Consider the following 7,500-nt stretch of genomic DNA (forward strand, 5'->3'; position numbering starts at 1 on the left):
CCTCCCTCCTCTCCTCTCCCTCCTCTCTCTCCACTTTCCTCCCTCCTCTCTCTCCCCGTCATCCTCTCTCTCTCCCCCCTCTCTCCTCTCTCCTCCTTTCTCTCTCTCCTCTCCCCTCCCTCTCTCTCCCTCTTTCTCCTCTCCCTCCCTCTTCCCTCTTCTCTCTTTCCTCTCCCCTTAATATTCCCATCAATGAAGCGACGAGCTATATTTGCTGATATATATATATAAATGATATTTTGTCTTGTCAATTTGTGATGAACAAATATATATTGTTACGGTTGTGGGGGGTAGATTGAGAAATTTCAGAGGAAACATAGTTTTGTATGGAGATATTTGGTCCGTGGACATGTAGGTGACATCTGGATGTAAATTAAGTAGGGAAACTGTGAGCTTAAGTGTCCTTGTCACCACACGGGGGGTGGTGCTGTGTTAATTAAGTAGGGTCTAAGACTAATTTGTCCCCGTTTGTGATTACCCCCTGTGACATTTTTCTGCATTTATAAAACCAGCAATAAAAAGGAACGACGTTTGATCAAGAACAACAACGACAACAACAGAAACCGAGCCACCGAGCAGGGAGAAGGCCCCCCCCTTCCCGGGTTTCATGCGAGCAATCCACACCCCAACGCTGATTGATCGGTGGATGTGAGAAGGTTCAGCGGTGACGTAAGTGAGGAGATGGCGGTTGGAAGAGAAGAGCATTACGGTTGCTTCCCCTCGACAAGACAAAGAAGGCTGCACGATTCTCATGTTCGTGCTGTGTGAATTTGCCTGCGTGCTGGAACAAGATGCTAGCCAATGGCTGGCTGAGCCGTGAAGTGTGTACGTTTCTGAGGAGGGAAGGAGAGCGTGCCTCGTGGCTTGATCACGGGGTCTCAGAAATTGGCTCGTCGTGTGGGCCATCGTTGTGAACAGAACGGGTTCAAGAGAGGTGCGGTTGGCATAATCGCTCGTGAAAAGAAGCTACATGAAGGTTCATGAGCCCTGACATCAAGTGCTGCCTCCGAACTGCTTCCTGTGCGTTTCCCGCCTTGAGAGACGATGCGGTTCGATTGTCAAGTCCTAAAAGATTGCTGCTGAAACCGAAGCTAAGTGCCAGGAGAAAGGGAGGATTTTAATTTTATTTATCCTTTTCCCCTTGTCCGTTTTTGTATCTGAGTGTGAAGGTGCCTCAAATAGGAAATTAGATTTTGTTTACCTCATGTTCTGTTTTTATTATTACTTGTATTGTTACCCTTGTAAATATTTTATTTTCATTAAAAAAAAACCCGCATCATTTGTCGTGGGTCGAGTATAAACCCTCGTGCTACTGTCCTGGTGAATGCCTCCAGTATGTCCTAACCATTAACCATTCCCCGCGTGCTATAATCTCCGAGGATCACATGTTCGCCTTCAAGGAAAACCGCTCGGCGATCCGGCCTGACTGGTGTTAACCGTCCGTCCACCGCAATTGGGTACGGGGTTCTTAAACTCGCCACCAGACCCGCTACAATATAATGCAATACATATCTTGTTAATTATATCAAGCTGTATTTTTGTTTTTTTTAACGTTGCCCTTTCTTGGCTGATTGTATCTCGTTCGTATAACTTTTTGTGGTGCCTTCATAATGTTTTTAGGTGTAAGATATCGAATCAAGAGAATTGTGATGCAGATAATTACTTAAAGAGAATGCAGAAAATGTCATTTCTGCAATGAGGATGAGACAAATGGCAAAAAGAAGAATGAGATGGAATAGTAAGGGAATAGGTGACGAGAAATAGAGAATTCACATGATTGTAATGGCCTTTATGTTTATTGTTGGCACTATGGGCACGTAGTGTTGGGATCGCTGACTTTTGCCTAACTCATTGCAAGCAGATGATGCAGAAGAATAAAAGTGAAAGCATACCTGCCAAGTTCCCAGAAATGTTGACCAGAAATGTTGAAATGTTGATTTTTCGTGTTTTAGCGCACGAGCAGTGTTTCAGTCTGATAAGACATTTAAGACTAAATATAAAATGTTTGTTTTTGAAAGAAATTTAGAAGTTGCGATACAAATTGAGCAGAAATTTTTTTGTTTTTGTTTTTTGAATATAATTAACGATATAACTCACAATACATGGATAACCACAAACCTCTTGTAAATAAGTATTATCTGACACTACTCAAGGCATATTAAGATGATAAACGTGGCATAAACTGAGAATTTTAGCAACAAAGTCAAAAATACCTTTTATTGTTGCCAAAGGTTCATGAAAGAGCTTGTACCAAAAGAACATGTTGTAATGACATCAGACATAAACGTACTTTTACATTAATTACAAGGATATTTGCGGCCATTGGACAAACAATAAGTGGGATGTATGATTCGAACCCAAGTTCACCTGGATCATGAGCGAGGGGTTCTGATGGGAACACCAACAGGACAACTCTGTCACCTTTATGAGTAAAAACTTTGAGCAAAACCCAATACCACATTGTCCATATAACTGACTGACGAATGTACCATTCTCTGTGTTACAAAGCGTTGGTTTTGCCGAAGCAGTTTCTCGGCCTGGGTCATGGTGGATAGTTTGCCATCCCTATCCCAGCAGTAGTTATAACAGGAATTTGGAATTTGTTCATGGTGCCAGCGATGGCTCGCAGACTCTTCATGGAGGACACCGTGGGATCTTTACCATCCACCAAATAATGTCGGTAGATGGGACGCCCAGTTTAACATCTATCCGAGGGAAGGTTACACACAATGATGTGCCTATGGAACACCGGGATGTTTTTACCGATGTCGAGATTCGAACCCAAGCTAGACAGCTTAGATGTGCCATGTACCTACTGCTCCTAAAATATGTACATAGTCAAAATAACTTGTTCAGAAATGGTAGAGAAGCAAGAACTGGTGACAAGACTGGAGACACACGCACTACACATTTCATGCCTTGAATAATCAAAACAGGGCAATGCTTTTGGTTTTATGCCAAGTAAACAATTATACCAAGTGACACCAAGTGGACAAGGAACCAGTCGACTAGAAGTCGGGCTTCAAAAAATACATTGTGCTGGATTTGGCTTGAAATGATCTCTGATCATGAGATTTGTTTAAAAAGGGTCCCAGTCATGAATTTTTTTTTGAACAGGGAAAAAATACGAGGGGTCTTCAAAAACGGGACACTCCTGATGGAAACGGGTGACGTGATAGGCTTGTGAAAGGAACATTTTTTGATGCAAAGTTCTTTGATTCAGTTTAAGTATATATGTGGAACCTATTTAGCCCGTCTGGTGTGCAGCGGGAGATGGGGCTTTGCAATCGTGTGTGCGTGCGTGCTTGGACAGCATTAAAAATTTTAAACAAACCTTTTTTCCCCTTTTTTTTGTATACCTTGTCGAGGCTCGTATGAGAGCTAAAATATAAGATATATAACCTTTATTATAAGAATTTGGTGAACACTAATTGATCAGTTTTACAGTTTTTACCTCTGCCACAAAAGGTGGACAGAGGTTATGTTTTCACTCCTGTCTGTCTGTCTGTCTGTCTGTTTGTTATGATGAAAATTTCTATTTTCGTCATATGTCGGTCTATCTCATTTGTTTGTAGTTCAGCACGGCACGGCTTGGTTCGGCATTTGCTGTGTGTCTTAACTCTTGGCTTTCAGCTATCTTAATCGAACTTTACCAGAGGATTCCAAAGGACAAAAGTGAGGCTGTCAATGTTTTTTGACTTTATATGTCAAAGGTTACATTGACAGTAACGTCACTTGCATGATTTTCATCATACCTGTCAAGCTACCGCCTGACGCTTTCTTGTTTGTTTGTTTGTCTGTCTGTCTGTGAACAGGATATCTAAGGATATGTCTGTGAGATAACTTATGGATGGATTCAGATGAAATTTGGTGGACAGGTTGGGTGTGTGACAAGGGCAAAATGATTGGATTTTTGTGAAGATCCAAATATGGATACGAGAATTTTTATATTTTTAAAAGTGATTCTTCACTATTGAGGAATGGGGCCAAAAACGACATGTAGCACGATATCTAAAAAAGTTGTGGATGGATTATGACAAAACTTGGTGGATGAGTTGGTTCGATGACACATTCAAGCCAATTAGATATTGGTTAAGGTCTGGATGCAGATCCGGCCTATCAGTTGGACACAAAACGTAAACTGTTCAGCCTGACGGAGGTATGTGCTCTACCAAGTTCCATTTTAGTTTTCTTACGCTTTTGTCATGCTTAGTTTAAGTACAAAGTGGACGGGCTTTGCATTTTGAGATGCTTTCAATTTTATTTTATTTTTAACCCTGTGCACGCAAAGCAAGAGGAAGGGTTAAGCAATTGGCTCACTTCTGTCTGTCTGTCTGTCTGTCCATGTGTCTGCAAATGTTCATTTATGATGGAATAACAACTTAATTTCAATTGAATGTTATATTTTGAACACTAATCAAAAAACGAACCTGTAGTTTAGCAGTACTTTGGCTCTGAATATGTCCCGATCGTGCATGTGCAGAGAGGAGTGAGATAATTTATTTTTTACTCTGTTTGCCTGTCCAGCAGTCAAACAGAATTGAAAATAATTTCGAACAGGAAACTTACTGTTTTTCAAGATGCCATAAAGGACACAAATAACAGGCACAAAGAACTACTGCAATGTGTTAAATAAAGTGCAGTCTTAGACGCTGCATCAACGGTGGTAAACTTCTGGAATTTGTTTTTCAGTGACCTTTGAAATATTTATTTTATTTCAATTAAATTATATACTTGAACACTGTTGAACACAAATCGCCTTTATGGCACTTTCAAAACCCTTCTGTTTGATGCAGTACTTGGATAAAATATTATGGCACTTTACGTCTTCACAATCAATCAAATCCTCTCCTCATAGACCCCTTCCATGTCCTTATTTCTCAAGACAGTGTGGGGAAATGTGTTGTATGAACTCTCTGGTGTTTTAGAGATTTCTTTTTAAGTATTCGTCTGTCGCAGTATCTAACTCTAGGGTTTGGGTTCATAATCATAAAGCATGGTTTGTGAAAAGCAGGCTATACTTTATGTGTTTAGATGTTTCATTTTACAGCATGTCACACTGTGATCTCCAAAGTTGTTAGAATACCTTTGTTACAGGACTAACATTAAAGTGCAATGTTGGACAGCATTACTGTCCTGATTTACTGGTGTGGGTTCAACTCCCACTGATGCACTGAGCAGAGTTTTAAGCAGGACTTCAACTGTCTACAACTCAGCATGGACGTTACTATTCAAAAGGTCGAGGCCGATGGGCTGAAACCATGTATTTATCGATGAAAAACGAAACGATGAAGTAATGCAAAGAATATGAGTGGCATGCATGGTTAGTTGTCTGCATGAGACACATATTGCTAGATATAATGCAATAATGATTTGCCCGATGCCATCATGGAAAACCAACAACCAATGAACACTGAAGTACAGGTCCATGGATACATATACACATATTTATACACATATACATATATATATATATATATATATATATATATATATATATATATATATATATATATGCATATATATACACACACTAGTAAATGTCAGTGTGTGTTTCTCCTCCATAACTTCAAAACCATGAAGCCGAGCAACCTGAAACTTTGCATGCATGAGTGAAAATTGTGTATTTGGGTTAATTAAAACACCCTCTTTATTATCTGTTAATTATCAAGGCTTAGCCTTGGTCAGCCCCATCAGCTTGCAGGGGACTTAATTCACCATTTTGTTCGCCTCTTCAAACAAGCCTTGATTTAGAAACAGAATCTACTCTCAAGGATTAATTAAAGTATATAATCAAAATATTATATCTGATTTGAGAATTGGATCTGGTGGACAAAATATGTGTCAATCTGGAGTGAAATTTGAAAATTTTAATAAATGCACGATTTTTATCTGGAAGTGCATTTATTTAAGCAAAGCATTAAGCTTAATTTTTCTCTACTGTTCGGATGATTATATTTAGTTAAGAAAACATTAAGGAATGTGCAGAAAGTGGAACTTCATTTGGCACAATGCCGTACTTTCAAACTTGATTTTGCAAGTCATGATGATACAGTCCACGTGGGTACTTTTTTCGACAATTATATGCGCAGTTTTCTTTTTGACCATTTTGTGTGATCTGCTTTCATTACAAAATATTGTTGCGGCTACAGGTACCGACCGAGACACCAGCTCGTCACTCAGGGGGATTAATCCCCGGTTGTCCTCGGTAGAGCCGGACCTGGGGCCACCACTCACAATTAACGTTGTGGTATGGTGGGTTGTTTTAGATCCACGAACGCCACCCAGTTAACCACGAGTTCCAGTGTCCACCGTCTAATTATGCCGTTTAACTCGAGGTCACGTGGTTACCTGAGCATGGAGCGCACCCTCAGCAAAGCACCAATTTTATCTCAATTAGATTTTAATTATGGCGGCCGAGCGTTTTAACCGCTGGTGCGTGCCGACTATTTTTGGTCAAAACTGTGGTAATTACCTCCCAGTCTATCTTGGTTCGAACAATGCTAGACGAATGGAAGGAAAGGACAAACACGGACAGGTTGGAAGTCGACAAATGATTTATTAATAATAAAATAAATAAATAAAAATAACTTTTTATTTTCCGAGGTAAATAAAGAATAAATTGCAAAGCAAAATCAATCAAAATGCCAGGAAAGAGACAAAAAGCAGATGCTTATCAGGGTTGGGTGGGGGGGGGGGATGGGGAAGAATCCTCTCGCTCACCAGAAAAGTGGTCCGTGAAGTGAAAACGTCCTGAAATGTGTGCGTGCGTGTCACGTCCGTCACCAGCACCCAGCCTTGCCATGCACCCTCTCGCGAATAGCCTTTAACGCCAGTCGACATCTGGGAGGGCACTGAGATTGTCTGTCGCGGGTTTAGACTCTGGTGCTGCAACACGGGCAGCTTCTCACACTTCACGAAACTGGTAACGTCCAGTGACCCACACTGTCCGTCGGTGACTGACCCGCGCCTCACTTGTTGGTGACCCACCCGTGCCTCACTCGCCATCGGCACAGCTCACACCCACACGCATACCACACGCTCGCTTGCTCAAGCACTGGGAAGGACGAATTGTCTCATTGTTGGCGCTGGTCAGACACCCACACACGCACACACGCTCGCTTTCTTCTCCTCTTTTGCGCGCTTACACCCGCTTCTTGCTCGCTTCTCTTCTTCCTCCCTGGCTTTCTTTCTCGTTCTCTTCTCCCTCCTCTTACTTCTCTCCCTTTCTCCTTTCACTTCTCTCGCCTCTTACTTCTCTCTCCTCAGAACGTACCTCCCATTCATTTTATATCTGCGGGCCGTCTCAGCGGGCACAGTCCGCCCCAAGCTCACCCCACCCCACTTGCGCACGGTTACCATGACGACCCATGCGCTCCAAAAAATGCGGGTGTCGGAGCTCGCGAAAGAACGTTGCTGATGAAAAATAAGGCTGGGCGTCAGAGCTCGCGAAAGAAATGTGCGTAAATGTGTCTGTCGTGGTATATATATATATATATA

General features: G+C 41.6%; 1 long non-coding RNA gene across 2 annotated transcripts in view; it reads left to right on the forward strand.

Annotated features, from left to right (window-relative positions):
- The window catches only part of LOC147026287 (uncharacterized), a 105,909-nt gene that overhangs the window by 34,438 nt on the left and 63,971 nt on the right, over positions 1–7,500 (forward strand). The gene's annotated exons all lie outside the window — the stretch shown is intronic.

This window comes from Eptatretus burgeri, chromosome 5 (genome assembly GCF_056783735.1).
Source record: "Eptatretus burgeri isolate ZD-2024b chromosome 5, Ebu_testis_v1, whole genome shotgun sequence".
In the NCBI taxonomy this organism is placed as follows: Eukaryota; Metazoa; Chordata; class Myxini; order Myxiniformes; family Myxinidae; genus Eptatretus; species Eptatretus burgeri.